An 18,022-nucleotide genomic window follows, 5' to 3' on the forward strand; every position below is an offset into this window, starting at 1 on the left:
CAAGCTCTCAACATAGCTGGAGGTAGTAAGAGGAAAGTGGTAAAATATAGTTAGTTTTTTCTTCAATCAAAAGTTTGTTTTTAAATGGTACCGGAGTGTACTATTTTATCTCAGGCAGCATTTAGAAGAAGAATCTGCCTGCGTTTTTCTATGATCTTAGCAGAAGTAACTAAGATCCACTGCTATTCTCACATATGTCTGAGGAGTGAGGTAACTTCAGAGGGAGAATGGCGTGCAGGGTATCCTGCAATAAGGTATGTGCAGTTAAGTTTTTCTAGGGATGGAATTTGCTAGAAAATGCTGCTGATACTGGATTAATGTAAGTTAAAGCCTAAATACAGTGATTTAATAGCGACTAGTATCAGGCTTGCTATCAGAGGTATATACTCTGATTAATGTGCAATATAAAACGTTTGCTGGCATGTTTAATCGTTTTTATATATGCTTTGGTAATAAAACTTATTGGGGCCTAGTTTTTTCCACATGGCTGGCTTTATTTTTGCCTAGAAACAGTTTCCTGAGGCTTTCCACTGTTATAGTATAAAAGTTACAGTTGGTGCAGTTAAAATTACAAACTGTGACATTCAGCTTCCCTCAGCAGTCCCCTGCATGCTATAGGATATCTCTGAAGGGCTCAAAAGGCTTCAAAAGTAGGAGCTGTGGCAGTTTGTTATGACTGTTTAAAAAAACATATTTTTCGTTTTGTTAATCTGTTTTTTTGTATTAAGGGGTTAATCATCCATTTGCAAGAGGGTGCAATGCTCTGCTAACTTGTTACATACACTGTAAAAATTTCGTTAGTTTAACTGCCTTTTCTTTCATGTAATTAGCAAGAGTCCATGAGCTTGTGACGTATGGGATATACATTCCTACCAGGAGGGGCAAAGTTTCCTAAACCTTAAAATGCCTATAAATACACCCCTCACCACACCCACAATTCAGTTTTACAAACTTTGCCTCCTATGAAGGTGGTGAAGTAAGTTTGTGCTAGATTCTACGTTGATATGCACTCCGCAGCAGGTTGGAGCCCGGTTTTCCTCTCAGCGTGCAGTGAATGTCAGAGGGATGTGAGGAGAGTATTGCCTGTTTGAATTCAATGATCTCCTTCTACGGGGTCTATTTCATAGGTTCTCTGTTATCGGTCGTAGAGATTCATCTCTTACCTCCCTTTTCAGATCGACGATATACTCTTATAAATATACCATTACCTCTGCTGATTTTCGTTTCAGTACTGGTTTGGCTTTCTACAAACATGTAGATGAGTGTCCTGGGGTAAGTAAGTCTTATTTTCTGTGACACTCTAAGCTATGGTTGGGCACTTTTTTTAAATAAAGTTCTAAATATATGTATTCAAACATTTATTTGCCTTGACTCAGGATGTTCAACATTCCTTATTTTCAGACAGTCAGTTTCATATTTGGGATAATGCACTTGAATCAAATATTTTTCTTACCTTAAAGATTTGACTTTTTTCCCTGTGGGCTGTTAGGCTCGCGGGGGCTGAAAATGCTTCATTTTATTGCGTCATTCTTGGCGCAGACTTTTTTGGCGCGAAAAATCTTTTCTGTTTCCGGCGTCATACGTGTCGCCGGAAGTTGCGTCATTTTTGACGTTCTTTTGCGCCAAAAAATGTCGGCGTTCCGGACGTGGCGTCATTTTTGGCGCCAAAAGCATTTAGGCGCCAAATAATGTGGGCGTCTTATTTGGCGCTAAAAAAATATGGGCGTCGCTCTTTGTCTCCACATTATTTAAGTTTCATTTTTTCTTTGCTTCTGGTTGCTAGAAGCTTGTTCCTTGGCATTTTTTCCCATTCCTGAAACTGTAATTTAAGGAATTTGATCAATTTTGCTTTATATGTTGTTTTTTCTCTTACATATTGCAAGATGTCTCACGTTGCATCTGAGTCAGAAGATACTTCAGGAAAATCGCTATCTGGTGCTGGAACTACCAAAGCTAAGTGTATCTGCTGTAAACTTTTGGTAGCTGTTCCTCCAGCTGTTGTTTGTATTAAATGTCATGACAAACTTGTTAATGCAGATATTTCCTTTAGTAATGTACCATTACCTGTTGCAGTTCCATCAACATCTAATGTTCAGAATGTTCCTGATAACATAAGAGATTTTGTTTCTGAATCCATCAAGAAGGCTATGTCTGTTATTCCTCCTTCTAGTAAACATAAAAAATCTTTTAAAACTTCTCTTTATACAGATGAATTTTTAAATGAACATCATCATTCTGATTCTAATGACTCTTCTGGTTCAGAGGATTCTGTCTCAGAGGTTGATGCTGATAAATCTTCATATTTATTTAAAATGGAATTTATTCGTTCTTTGCTTCATTTTTTCTTTGCTTCTGGTTGCTAGAAGCTTGTTCCTTGGCATTTTTTCCCATTCCTGAAACTGTCATTTAAGGAATTTGATCAATTTTGCTTTATATGTTGTTTTTTCTCTTACATATTGCAAGATGTCTCACGTTGCATCTGAGTCAGAAGATACTTCAGGAAAATCGCTATCTGGTGCTGGAACTACCAAAGCTAAGTGTATCTGCTGTAAACTTTTGGTAGCTGTTCCTCCAGCTGTTGTTTGTATTAAATGTCATGACAAACTTGTTAATGCAGATAATATTTCCTTTAGTAATGTACCATTACCTGTTGCAGTTCCATCAACATCTAATGTTCAGAATGTTCCTGATAACATAAGAGATTTTGTTTCTGAATCCATCAAGAAGGCTATGTCTGTTATTCCTCCTTCTAGTAAACATAAAAAATCTTTTAAAACTTCTCTTTATACAGATGAATTTTTAAATGAACATCATCATTCTGATTCTAATGACTCTTCTGGTTCAGAGGATTCTGTCTCAGAGGTTGATGCTGATAAATCTTCATATTTATTTAAAATGGAATTTATTCGTTCTTTACTTAAAGAAGTACTAATTGCTTTAGAAATTGAGGATTCTGGTCCTCTTGATACTAAATCTAAACGTTTAGATAAGGTCTTTAAATCTCCTGTGGTTATTCCAGAAGTTTTTCCTGTTCCTGGTGCTATTTCTGAAGTAATTTCCAGAGAATGGAATAATTTGGGTAATTCATTTACTCCTTCTAAACGTTTTAAGCAATTATATCCTGTGCCGTCTGACAGATTAGAATTTTGGGACAAAATCCCTAAAGTTGATGGGGCTATTTCTACCCTTGCTAAACGTACTACTATTCCTACGTCAGATGGTACTTCGTTTAAGGATCCTTTAGATAGGAAAATTGAATCCTTTCTAAGAAAAGCTTATCTGTGTTCAGGTAATCTTCTTAGACCTGCTATATCATTGGCTGATGTTGCTGCAGCTTCAACTTTTTGGTTGGAAACTTTAGCGCAACAAGTAACAGATCATGATTCTCATAATATTATTATTCTTCTTCAACATGCTAATAATTTTATCTGTGATGCCATTTTTGATATTATCAGAGTTGATGTCAGGTTTATGTCTCTAGCTATTTTAGCTAGAAGAGCTTTATGGCTTAAAACTTGGAATGCTGATATGTCTTCTAAATCGACTCTACTTTCCATTTCTTTCCAGGGTAACAAATTATTTGGTTCTCAGTTGGATTCTATTATCTCAACTGTTACTGGTGGGAAAGGAACTTTTTTACCACAGGATAAAAAATCTAAGGCTAAAAACAGGGCTAATAATTGTTTTTGTTCCTTTCTTTTCAACAAAGAACAAAAGCCTGATCCTTCATCCTCATGAGCAGTTTCAGTTTGGAAACCATCTCCAGTCTGGAATAAATCCAAGCCTTCTAGAAAAGCAAAGCCAGCTTCTAAGTCCACATGAAGGTGCGGCCCTCATTCCAGCTCAGCTGGTAGGGGGCAGGTTACGTTTTTTCAAAGAAATTTGGATCAATTCTGTTCACAATCTTTGGATTCAGAACATTGTTTCAGAAGGGTACAGAATTGGTTTCAAGATAAGACCTCCTGCAAAGAGATTTTTTCTTTCCCGTGTCCCAGTAAATCCAGTGAAAGCTCAAGCATTTCTGAAATGTGTTTCAGATCTAGAGTTGGCTGGAGTAATTATGCCAGTTCCAGTTCTGGAACAGGGGCTGGGGTTTTATTCAAATCTCTTCATTGTACCAAAGAAGGAGAATTCCTTCAGACCAGTTCTGGATCTAAAAATATTGAATCGTTATGTAAGGATACCAACGTTCAAAATGGTAACTGTAAGGACTATCTTGCCTTTTGTTCAGCAAGGGCATTATATGTCCACAATAGATTTACAGGATGCATATCTGCATATTCCGAATCATCCAGATCATTATCAGTTCCTGAGATTCTCTTTTCTGGACAAGCATTACCAGTTTGTGGCTCTGCCGTTTGGCCTAGCTACAGCTCCAAGAATTTTTACAAAGGTTCTCGGTGCCCTTCTGTCTGTAATCAGAGAACAGGGTATTGTGGTATTTCCTTATTTGGACGATATCTTGGTACTTGCTCAGTCTTTACATTTAGCAGAATCTCATACGAATCGACTTGTGTTGTTTCTTTAAGATCATGGTTGGAGGATCAAATCACTAAAAAGTTCATTGATTCCTCAGACAAGGGTAACCTTTCTGGGTTTCCAGATAGATTCAGTGTCCTGTCTTTGACAGACAAGAGACGTCTAAAATTGATTTCAGCTTGTCGAAACCTTCAGTCACAATCATTCCCTTCGGTAGCCTTATGCATGGAAATTCTAGGTCTTATGACTGCTGCATCGGACGCGATCCCCTTTGCTCGTTTTCACATGCGACCTCTTCAGCTCTGTATGCTGAATCAATGGTGCAGGGATTACACAAAGATATCTCAATTAATATCTTTAAAACCGATTGTACGACACTCTCTAACGTGGTGGACAGATCACCATCGTTTAATTCAGGGGGCTTCTTTTGTTCTTCCGACCTGGACTGTAATTTCAACAGATGCAAGTCTTACAGGTTGGGGAGCTGTGTGGGGATCTCTGACGGCACAAGGAGTTTGGGAATCTCAGGAGGTGAGATTACCGATCAATATTTTGGAACTCTGTGCAATTTTCAGAGCTCTTCAGTCTTGGCCTCTTCTGAAGAGAGAATCGTTCATTTGTTTTCAGACAGACAATGTCACAACTGTGGCATACATCAATCATCAAGGAGGGACTCACAGTCCTCTGGCTATGAAAGAAGTATCTCTAATTCTGGTTTGGGCGGAATCCAGCTCCTGTCTAATCTCTGCGGTTCATATCCCAGGTATAGACAATTGGGAAGCGGATTATCTCAGTCGCAAAACGTTGCATCCGGGCGAATGGTCTCTTCACCCAGAGGTATTTCTTCAGATTGTTCAAATGTGGGAGCTTCCAGAAATAGATCTGATGGCGTCTCATCTAAACAAGAAACTTCCCAGGTATCTGTCCAGATCCCGGGATCCTCAGGCGGAAGCAGTGGATGCATTATCACTTCCTTGGAAGTATCATCCTGCCTATATCTTTCCGCCTCTAGTTCTTCTTCCAAGAGTAATCTCCAAGATTCTGAAGGAATGCTCGTTTGTTCTGCTGGTAGCTCCGGCATGGCCTCACAGGTTTTGGTATGCGGATCTTGTCCGGATGGCCTCTTGCCATCCGTGGACTCTTCCGCTAAGACCAGACCTTCTGTCGCAAGATCCTTTTTTCCATCAGGATCTCAAATCCTTAAATTTAAAGGTATGGAGATTGAACGCTTGATTCTTGGTCAAAGAGGTTTCTCTGACTCTGTGATTAATACTATGTTACAGGCTCGTAAATCTGTATCCAGAGAGATATATATTATAGAGTCTGGAAGACTTATATTTCTTGGTGTCTTTCTCATCATTTTTCTTGGCATTCTTTTAGAATTCCGAGAATTTTACAGTTTCTTCAGGATGGTTTAGATAAAGGTTTATCCGCAAGTTCTTTGAAAGGACAACTCTCTGCTCTTTCTGTTCTTTTTCACAGAAAGATTGCTAATCTTCCTGATATTCATTGTTTTATACAAGCTTTGGTTCGTATAAAACCTGTCATTAAGTCAATTTCTCCTCGGAGTTTGAATTTGGTTCTGGGGGCTCTTCAAGCTCCTCCTTTTGAACCCATGCATTCATTGGACATTAAATTACTTTCTTGGAAAGTTTTGTTCCTTTTGGCGATCTCTTCTGCCAGAAGAGTCTCTGAATTATCTGCTCTTTCTTGTGAGTCTCCTTTTCTGATTTTTCATCAGGATAAGGCGGTGTTGCGAACTTCTTTTGAATTTTTACCTAAGGTTGTGAATTCCAACAACATTAGTAGAGAAATTGTGGTTCCTTCATTATGTCCTACTCCTAAGAATTCTAAGGAGAAATCGTTGCATTCTTTGGATGTTGTTAGAGCTTTGAAATATTATGTTGAAGCTACTAAGTCTTTCCGAAAGACTTCTAGTCTATTTGTTATCTTTTCCGGTTCTAGAAAAGGCCAGAAAGCTTCTGCCATTTCTTTGGCATCTTGGTTGAAATCTTTAATTCATCATGCCTATGTCGAGTCGGGAAAATCTCCGCCTCAAAGGATTACAGCTCATTCTACTAGGTCAGTTTCTACTTCCTGGGCGTTTAGGAATGAAGCTTCGGTTGATCAGATTTGCAAAGCAGCAACTTGGTCCTCTTTGCATACTTTTACTAAATTCTACCATTTTGATGTATTTTCTTCTTCTGAAGCAGTTTTTGGTAGAAAAGTACTTCAGGCAGCGGTTTCAGTTTGAATCTTCTGTTTATGTTTTTCATTAAACTTTATTTTGGGTGTGGATTATTTTCAGCAGGAATTGGCTGTCTTTATTTTATCCCTCCCTCTCTAGTGACTCTTGCGTGGAAAGATCCACATCTTGGGTAGTCATTATCCCATACGTCACTAGCTCATGGACTCTTGCTAATTACATGAAAGAAAACATAATTTATGTAAGAACTTACCTGATAAATTCATTTCTTTCATATTAGCAAGAGTCCATGAGGCCCACCCTTTTTTGTGGTGGTTATGATTTTTTTGTATAAAGCACAATTATTCCAATTCCTTATTTTATATGCTTTCGCACTTTTTTCTTATCACCCCACTTCTTGGCTATTCGTTAAACTGAATTGTGGGTGTGGTGAGGGGTGTATTTATAGGCATTTTAAGGTTTGGGAAACTTTGCCCCTCCTGGTAGGAATGTATATCCCATACGTCACTAGCTCATGGACTCTTGCTAATATGAAAGAAATGAATTTATCAGGTAAGTTCTTACATAAATTATGTTTTTTCACTGTGATTTCAAATTTTGGCAAAATTTGTTTCTCTTAAAGGCACAGTAACGTTTTTTTATATTGCTTGTTAACTTGATTTAAAGTGTTTTCCAAGCTTGCTAGTCTCATTGCTAGTCTGTATAAACATGTCTGACATAGAGGAAACTCCTTGTTCATTATGTTTAAAAGCCATGGTGGAACCCCATAGGAGAATGTGTACTAAATGTATTGATTTCACTTTAAACAATAAAGATCAGCTGTTATCTTTAAAAGAATTATCACCAGAGGATTCTGACGAGGGGGAAGTTATGCCGACTAACTCTCCACACGTGTCGGAACCCTTTGACTCCCGCTCAAGGGACTCCCGCTAAAATGGCGCCAAGTACATCAAAGACGCCCATAGCAATTACTTTGCAGGACATGGCGGCAATCATGGATAATACCCTGTCAGCGGTATTAGCCAGACTGCCAGAACTCAGAGGAAAGCGCAATAGCTCTGGGGTTAGACGTAATACAGAGCGTGCAGATGTTTTAAGGCCCATGTCTGATACTGCGTCACAATATGCAGAAGCTGAGGAAGAGCTTCAGTCTGTGGGTGACGTCTCTGACTCGGGGAAACCTGATTCAGATATGTCTACTTTTAAATTTAAGCTTGAGAACCTCCGTGTGTTGCTAGGAGAGGTTTTAGCTGCTCTGAATGACTGTGACACAATTGCAGTGCCAGAGAAATTGTGTAGACTGGATAAATACTACGCGGTGCCGGTGTTTACTGATGTTTTTCCAATACCTAAAAGGTTTACAGAAATTATTACTAAGGAGTGGGACAGACCCGGTGTGCCGTTTTCCCCCCTCCTATTTTTAGAAAAATGTTTCCAATGGACGCCACCACACGGGACTTATGGCAGACGGTCCCTAAGGTGGAGGGAGCAGTTTCTACTTTAGCAAAGCGTACCACTATCCCTGTCGAGGACAGTTGTGCTTTTTCAGATCCAATGGATAAAAAATTAGAAGGTTACCTTAAGAAAATGTTTATTCAACAAGGTTTTATCCTGCAGCCCCTTGCATGCATTGCTCCTGTCACTGCTGCTGCGGCGTTCTGGTTTGAATCTCTGGAAGAGGCCTTTCAGACAGCTACTCCATTGACTGAAATACTTGACAAGCTTAGAACACTTAAGCTAGCTAATTCTTTTGTTTCTGATGCCATTGTTCATTTGACTAAACTAACGGCTAAGAATTCTGGATTCGCCATCCAGGCGCGTAGGGCGCTATGGCTTAAATCTTGGTCAGCTGACGTGACTTCAAAGTCTAAATTACTTAACATTCCCTTCAAGGGGCAGACCCTATTCGGGCCTGGTTTGAAGGAAATTATTGCTGACATTACTGGAGGTAAGGGTCATACCCTTCCTCAGGACAGGGCCAAATCAAGGGCCAAACAGTCTAATTTTCGTGCCTTTTGAAACTTCAAGGCAGGTGCAGCATCAACTTCCTCTGCTACAAAACAAGATTGAACTTTTGCGCAATCCAAGCCGGCCTGGAAATCTAACCAGGCCTGGAGCAAAGGCAAGCAGGCCAGAAAGCCTGCTGCTGCCTCTAAGACAGCATAAAGGAACGGCCCCCTATCCGGCAACGGATCTAGTAGGGGGCAGACTTTCTCTCTTCGCCCAGGCGTGGGCAAGAGATGTTCAGGATCCCTGGGCGTTGGAGATCATATCTCAGGGATATCTTCTGGACTTCAAAGCTTCCCCCCCACAAGGGAGATTTCACCTTTCGAGATTATCTGTAAACCAGATAAAGAAAAAGGCATTCTTAAGCTGTGTGCAAGACCTCCTAATAATGGGAGTGATCCATCCAGTTCCACAGATGGAACAAGGACAGGGATTTTATTCAAATCTGTTTGTGGTTCCCAAAAAAGAGGGAACCTTCAGACCAATTTTGGATCTAAAGATCTTAAACAAATTCCTCAGAGTTCCATCGTTCAAAATGGAAACTATTCGGACAATCCTACCTATGATCCAGGAGGGTCAGTACATGACCACAGTGGATTTGAAGGATGCTTACCTTCACATACCGATTCACAAAGATAATCATCGGTTCCTAAGGTTTGCCTTTCTAGACAGGCATTACCAGTTTGTGGCTCTTCCCTTCGGGTTAGCTACAGCCCCAAGAATTTTTACAAAGGTTCTGGGGTCTCTTCTGGCGGTCCTAAAACCACGGGGCATAGCAGTGGCCCCTTATCTAGACGACATCCTGATACAGGCGTCAAACTTCCAAATTGCCAAATCTCATACGGACATAGTGTTGGCATTTCTGAGGTCGCATGGGTGGAAAGTGAACGAGGGAAAGAGTTCTCTATCACCCCTCACAAGGGTTTCCTTCCTAGGAACTCTGATAGATTCTGTAGAAATGAAAATTTACCTGACGGAGTCCAGGTTATCAAAGCTGCTAAATTCCTGCCGTGTTCTTCACTACATTCCGCGCCCTTCGGTGGCTCAGTGCATGGAAGTGATCGGCTTAATGGTAACGGCGATGGACATAGTGCCATTTGCGCGCCTACATCTCAGACCGCTGCAATTATGCATGCTGAGTCAGTGGAATGGGGATTACACAGATTTGTCCCCTCTGCTAAATCTGGATCAAGAGACCAGAGATTCTCTTCTCTGGTGGCTATCGCGGGTCCATCTGTCCAAAGGTATGACCTTTCGCAGGCCAGATTGGACAATTGTAACAACAGATGCCAGCCTTCTAGGTTGGGGTGCAGTCTGGAATTCCCTGAAGGTTCAGGGATCGTGGACTCAGGAGGAGAAACTCCTCCCAATAAATATTCTGGAGTTAAGAGCAATATTCAATGCTCTTCTAGCTTGGCCTCAGTTAGCAACCCTGAGGTTCATCAGATTTCAGTCGGACAACATCACAACTGTGGCTTACATCAACCATCAAGGGGGGACCAGGAGTTCCCTAGCGATGTTAGAAGTCTCCAAGATAATTCGCTGGGCAGAGACTCACTCTTGGCATCTATCAGTGATCCATATCCCAGGTGTAGAGAACTGGGAGGCGGATTTTCTAAGTCGTCAGACTTTTCATCCGGGGGAGTGGGAACTCCATCTGGAGGTGTTTGCTCAATTGGTTCATCGTTGGGGCACACCAGAATTGGATCTCATGGCGTCTCGCCAGAACTCCAAGCTTCCTTGTTACGGATCCAGGTCCAGGGACCCAGAAGCGACGCTGATAGATGCTCTAGCAGCACCGTGGTTCTTCAACCTGGCTTATGTGTTTCCACCGTTTCCTCTGCTCCCTCGACTGATTGCCAAAATCAAACAGGAGAGAGCATCAGTGATCTTGATCGCGCCTGCGTGGCCACGCAGGACCTGGTATGCAGACCTGGTGGACATGTCATCCTTTCCACCTTGGCCTCTGCCTCTGAGACAAGACCTTCTACTACAAGGTCCTTTCAATCATCCAAATCTAATTTCTCTGAGACTGACTGCCTGGAGATTGAACGCTTGATTTTATCAAGGCGTGGCTTCTCCGAGTCAGTCATTGATACCTTAATACAGGCACGAAAGCCTGTAACCAGGAAAATCTACCATAAGATATGGCGCAAATATCTTCATTGGTGTGAATCCAAGAATTACTCATGGAGTAAGGTTAAGATTCCTAGGATATTGTCCTTTCTCCAAGAGGGTTTGGATAAAGGATTATCAGCTAGTTCTTTAAAGGGACAGATTTCTGCTCTGTCTATCCTTTTGCACAAGCGTCTGGCAGAGGTTCCAGACGTCCAGGCTTTGGTTAGAATTAAGCCTGTGTTTAAACCTGTTGCTCCTCCATGGATCTTAAACTTGGTTCTTAAGGTTCTTCAAGGAGTTCCATTTGAACCCCTTCATTCTATTGATATCAAACTTTTATCTTGGAAAGTTCTGTTTTTGATGGCTATTTCCTCGGCTCGTAGAGTCTCTGAGTTATCGGCTTTACAATGTGATTCTCCTTATCTGATTTTCCATACAGATAAAGTAGTTCTGCGTACAAAACCTGGGTTTTTACCTAAGGTAGTTTCCAACAAGAATATCAATCAAGAGATTGTTGTTCCGTCATTGTGTCCTAATCCTTCTTCAAAGAAGGAACGTCTTTTACATAATTTGGACGTAGTCCGTGCTTTAAAGTTTTACTTACAAGCGACTAAAGATTTTCGTCAAACATCTTCCCTGTTTGTTGTTTACTCTGGACAGAGGAGAGGTCAAAAGGCTTTGGCAACCTCTCTTTCTTTTTGGCTTCGTAGCGTAATACGCTTAGTCTATGAGACTGCTGGACAGCAGCCCCCTGAAAGTATTACAGCTCATTCTACTAGAGCTGTGGCTTCCACCTGGGCCTTTAAAAATGAGGCTTCTGTTGAACAGATTTGCAAAGCGGCGACTTGGTCTTCGCTTCATACCTTTTCAAAATTTTACAAATTTGATACTTTTGCTTCTTCGGGGGCTATTTTTGGGAGAAAGGTTCTACAGGCAGTGGTTCCTTCCATTTAAGCCTGCCTTGTCCCTCCCTTCATCCGTGTACTTTAGCTTTGGTATTGGTATCCCACAAGTAATGGATGATCCATGGACTGGATACACCTAACAAGAGAAAACATAATTTATGCTTACCTGATAAATTTATTTCTCTTGTGGTGTATCCAGTCCACGGCCTGCCCTGTCCTTTTAAGGCAGGTCTAAATTTTAAACTACAGTCACCACTGCACCCTATGGTTTCTCCTTTCTCGGCTAGTTTCGGTCGAATGACTGGATATGGCAGTTAGGAGCGGAGCTATATAGCAGCTCTGCTGTGGGTGATCCTCTTGCAACTTCCTGTTGGGAAGGAGAATATCCCACAAGTAATGGATGATCCTTGGACTGGATACACCACAAGAGAAATAAATTTATCAGGTAAGCATAAATTATGTTTTTGCCCTTCATTCATAATAATTAAATTGCACGCTAAGAATAAGAAGCCTGGCGACATAGAGGGGAAGATACACTCTGAATTGATTAATGGAAGACGTAAATAATTTTTCAAGATGAAGAGCAGAAACCAATCTGTGAAAGAGTGTCTCACTAAGTCACAGCTAAAATTGAAAGCAGCAGACAAAGCTAATAGTCCTCCAAAACAACATACTCAAGCAGAAACATCAGATGAAGAGGTGGGACAACCTGGAGATATACCAAATAATGAGCTTCTGTCTCAAATCAAAACTTTCTTCCATGAGGAACTAAAAACAGCTTTATATGACCTTAAGCAAGACATCAAAGAGATAGGAGGAAGAACGGAGATTGAAAATAGGCTGGAAGATATCTCAGAAGACATCCTTCAGATTAAAACTACTCTAATGGATCATTCTATATACATCAAGAAGCTGGAGGATCAAATAGAAGATTTGGAAAATAGATCGAGGCGCTCCAATCTCAGAATAAGGAATCTTCCAGAAGAGTACAAATATTTGCAAGCAGATGTAACTGAGATTTTTCATCAACTTGTCCCAGATACAGAACCCTCCATGCTTTTGATGGACAGGGTGCATAGAGCCTTAACCAAACCCTCTCAATCCAAGACAAGAGATGTAGTAGTCAAACTACAGGGAGTGCAGAATTATTAGGCAAGTTGTATTTTTGAGGATTAATTTTATTATTGAACAACAACCATGTTCTCAATGAACCCAAAAAAACTCATTAATATCAAAGCTGAATAGTTTTGGAAGTAGTTTTTAGTTTGTTTTTAGTTATAGCTATTTTAGGGGGATATCTGTGTGTGCAGGTGACTATTACTGTGCATAATTATTAGGCAACTTAACAAAAAACAAATATATACCCATTTCAATTATTTATTTTTACCAGTGAAACCAATATAACATCTCAACATTCACAAATATACATTTCTGACATTCAAAAACAAAACAAAAACAAATCAGTGACCAATATAGCCACCTTTCTTTGCAAGGACACTCAAAAGCCTGCCATCCATGGATTCTGTCAGTGTTTTGATCTGTTCACCATCAACATTGCGTGCAGCAGCAACCACAGCCTCCCAGACACTGTTCAGAGAGGTGTACTGTTTTCCCTCCTTGTAAATCTCACATTTGATGATGGACCACAGGTTCTCAATGGGGTTCAGATCAGGTGAACAAGGAGGCCATGTCATTAGATTTTCTTCTTTTATACCCTTTCTTGCCAGCCACGCTGTGGAGTACTTGGACGCGTGTGATGGAGCATTGTCCTGCATGAAAATCATGTTTTTCTTGAAGGATGCAGACTTCTTCCTGTACCACTGCTTGAAGAAGGTGTCTTCCAGAAACTGGCAGTAGGACTGGGAGTTGAGCTTGACTCCATCCTCAACCCGAAAAGGCCCCACAAGCTCATCTTTGATGATACCAGCCCAAACCAGTACTCCACCTCCACCTTGCTGGCGTCTGAGTCGGAATGGAGCTCTCTGCCCTTTACCAATCCAGCCACGGGCCCATCCATCTGGCCCATCAAGACTCACTCTCATTTCATCAGTCCATAAAACCTTAGAAAAATCAGTCTTGAGATATTTCTTGGCCCAGTCTTGACGTTTCAGCTTGTGTGTCTTGTTCAGTGGTGGTCGTCTTTCAGCCTTTCTTACCTTGGCCATGTCTCTGAGTATTGCACACCTTGTGCTTTTGAGCACTCCAGTGATGTTGCAGCTCTGAAATATGGCCAAACTGGTGGCAAGTGGCATCTTGGCAGCTGCACGCTTGACTTTTCTCAGTTCATGGGCAGTTATTTTGCGCCTTGGTTTTTCCACACGTTTCTTGCGACCCTGTTGACTATTTTGAATGAAACACTTGATTGTTCGATGATCACGCTTCAGAAGCTTTGCAATTTTAAGAGTGCTGCATCCCTCTGCAAGATATCTCACTATTTTTGACTTTTCTGAGCCTGTCAAGTCCTTCTTTTGACCCATTTTGCCAAAGGAAAGGAAGTTGCCTAATAATTATGCACACCTGATATAGGGTGTTGATGTCATTAGACCACACCCCTTCTCATTACAGAGATGCACATCACCTAATATGCTTAATTGGTAGTAGGCTTTCGAGCCTATACAGCTTGGAGTAAGACAACATGCATAAAGAGGATGATGTGGTCAAAATACTAATTTGCCTAATAATTCTGCACTCCCTGTACATTGTTTCCATGTTAAAGAACGAATACTTCAAGCTGCAAGACAAGCATGCACAATTACATATGAAGGGCATGATATCCAGATATTTACAGATCTATCACCAGTGACACTAAGAAGGTGAAGAGAATTGAAACCAGTAGTGACAGCCCTCATAAGAGAAAAATTGAGATATAGATGGAACTTTCCGTTCAAATTAATCTTCATATGTAAGAACTCCACCTATTCATGCACCACGGTTGAAGAGGGACGGTTGCTGCTTGCCAAGCTTGAGATTCCAATAGAGGAAGATGTTTTGCCGGACCCCCCACAAACCACTAGGAGACTGCCACAGAAAGAATGGACTGAGGTAAATAGGAATGGGAGACCTAAAAACCCCAAATCTAATGTCACAAGAGAAGATGGTGGAAGCAACAATAGCACAGAGGCATACCCAGTACCGTGATTCTCTCAACAGAGACAGCTTCAAGGTTTGATAAAGAGAAAAAGAAAACCGAAGTGTGATTCATACAATGATAATAATAATATTTAAGGTGAAGGTACTGTTATTAGAACGATGAACAATGTTGAAAGGGGGTAATCTCATTGTTTGCTTGCTCTCCTCTACCCTAATTATTCATTCTTCTTTACCCCCAGCTTTTTCTCACTCATTCCCTTCTAACCTTCCCCTAATACTTGATCTTCACTGATGCTAATACCAAGGATATGATTGGTTCTATAAGATCTGCCTTATGTGATAGGATGAGATCAGAGATCAATATATGTTAGTTCCAGAGTTGATTATATTGTTTAGTTTTATTTAAAACAAGAAAAATGTTCAAATGTTATTCAATTGCTCAAACACACTAAGTTTTATGTTAGTTATGTTTTTATATATGTTTATATGCAGTCTCAAGTGTCATCAAAATAGAAGTTCACAAGACAATTAATATAAAGGGTAATATTCGAGGTATTAAGAATGTTGCTTTCTTAAGATGTTCAGGTATAAAGGTAAGAGGTATAGATAGGCGACTTATAAAGAGGACCTATATAAGCAGTGCTCGAGGTAAGAAGTCATATTCAATACATTAATTTCACACAATGTTAGGGGGCTTAACTCCAACACAAAAAGGAAAAAAGCTATTATAGATTACAAGGCCCAGAAAGCCCAAATAATAATGCTCCAAGAAACGCACTTCACCTCAGACGTAACACCTAAATATTGGGATAAGAGCTTTCCATTGCAATGTCATGCATTCACTGACAAGAAAAAATGCGGAGTTTCCATCCTCATACATACCTCTCTGAATTTTAAGGAGGAAGAGATAGTTAAAGATAAGTTAGGGAGATTTCTAATAGTCAAGGGGACAATCCATAACATCCCAGTGGTATTAATGAATGCATATGCACCCAATGAGAATCAGGGCCCCTTCATCACTAAAATAAGCAGACTACTCCTGTCATGGAAGAGAAGTACAATCATAATAGGAGGAGATTTTAATTTAACGTTAAATGACGATGTAGATAGAACTTCACAAACACCCCATAAAAAAGGAGAACAACACCAGCCCAACAGCTTCTAGCTGACTTATTACTAGACTTCAATCTAATAGACAGTTGGAGGGCACTTAACAAGGGAGCTAAAGATTTCACTTATTACTCCACAGTGCATGGTACCCATTCAAGAATAGACTTGATCCTAATCAGTCAGGTCCTATTGCCACTGGTAAAGCTAGAGTTTATTCATAACTGTTCATGGTCTGATCACGATATGATAATTGATTTAGAGGGAATGATCAACCCCAATAGAGTTAGATCCTGGTCACTCCACCCTAGCCTACTTCAGAATACCATTGTTCTTCAGAAAGTACAGCAGCACATTAAAGATTTTGTAGATATTAATGCAGGATCAACGTCCAATCCAAATTTTGTATGGAGTGCACTTAAGGCCTCGATGAGAGTCCTGCTAATTGCCGAATCTAACAAAATAAAGAATAATTATAATGCCAAACCCCATTTTAACGATGGGGCACCAATTCAGTTCTGGACACATACCAAACCCACCATATATAAAACCCCTTATATTATTATCTCTTATTTCATAGCGCAATTGTAGGTGCATAATTATAGATATACAGATTTCATCAAATAGGACACATTCCCGATTAATAGGACCACCATAATATATGTCATTTCATTATTATAACATTTGTTTACACCACTCACTAGTTATTGTTTACAATCAGTATAACATGGCCCCTTATAAGCACCCACCCATCACAGTCATTAGGCACCTCACCCCCCCCCCCACATATTATTCTTGTTCAATAAATAGAGGGGACACTAGGGGAATTAGAGATCCCACACCCAATAGCCATGTATTTTTTATTTATTTTTTATTTTATTATTAATTTTTTTTTTTTTTAAGACTTTTGACCATGTCACAGCCGCACACACTCGTGCATAGTTTTACACTATTATTACCACATAGACATAATTGATCACGAATGACAGTTACCAATTCCAGTATACAATATAGTTACAATTTGACTAACAAAGTCACACCAATTTTTTAAAAATCACTCAACTTAGTTTCACCTATTCATTGAATAATCATATCGATGCACTATATACAATCACTAGGAATATAAAGGTACATGACACTTATTCACTTTAGAGGTCAATATAACAACTTAAAGATATTAAAACAACAAGTAGAATTACCAATTTATTGTCTTTATATATATTAAAAACATGTCTTTATCTAGTTTATTACTATTAGTATGTGTTCTGGTATTCATCCACCATTAGGCCGCACGATATGGGGTTCAACATCCTCACTATGGGGGTCGTATTTCACCTCGAGATTAGCTAACAACATATAGCGTTACATGCAATAATTGTTGTTCTAAATAATATAGAGGTTTAAAGCTGATATGATGATCATTGTTTGTTAGATATAATGGCGATTAGTATTGCCATAATGCAAAACAACAAATAGGGGTGTGTAAATATTTCTCCAGAACAGAGCCTCACGATTGGTCCGCTTGTTCACCTATCAAAGGGACTATACCTGTTTTCAAAATTATATGTCTCCGATACAAAAGTATATATGTCATTTTCAGTTACTATCATTATATAACGATCTTTGCTACAATTCGCAACTAAGGATTAATATGTTTGCTAGAAAGAGATATGGATCACAACAATTTGATACACTTGTTTGTTAGTACTTGCTATTAAAAATGTACTAACAGTGATAGGCTCACCTGTACACACCCAGTAAGAAAGGGGAGGATTTGTTTGAAACTGTTTGGTAGTGGCGGTAATAAAAAGCCGTTTTTTTAATTCATTTTATATGCCTGATGAAACGGCCAGGAGGGCCGAGAAACGCGTAGCAATATTTTATATGTACCAATTTTATTATGTGCTTGTCAACCCTGTGCAATAAAAGTTTTAAATTTGTTTTAATATAACTTGAGCCTGGAGTTTGAATACAAGCATACCACTACCAGACAGTCTATCATACCGGAAAGCCATCATTTCCAGGAAAGAGCCGGAGAGAGCCAGCTGGTCAGCTCTGAGTGCCAGCCCGCTTCCACAAGCACACTGGTGTGCTGTGCCAAAGTGTGAGT

The 18,022-nt window shown here is 40.0% G+C and overlaps 1 long non-coding RNA gene across 1 annotated transcript in view; it reads right to left on the reverse strand.

Annotated features, from left to right (window-relative positions):
• The window catches only part of LOC128662976 (uncharacterized), a 101,590-nt gene that overhangs the window by 65,651 nt on the left and 17,917 nt on the right, over positions 1-18,022 (reverse strand). The gene's annotated exons all lie outside the window — the stretch shown is intronic.

Source organism: Bombina bombina, chromosome 6 (genome assembly GCF_027579735.1).
Source record: "Bombina bombina isolate aBomBom1 chromosome 6, aBomBom1.pri, whole genome shotgun sequence".
Lineage (NCBI taxonomy): Eukaryota > Metazoa > Chordata > Amphibia > Anura > Bombinatoridae > Bombina > Bombina bombina.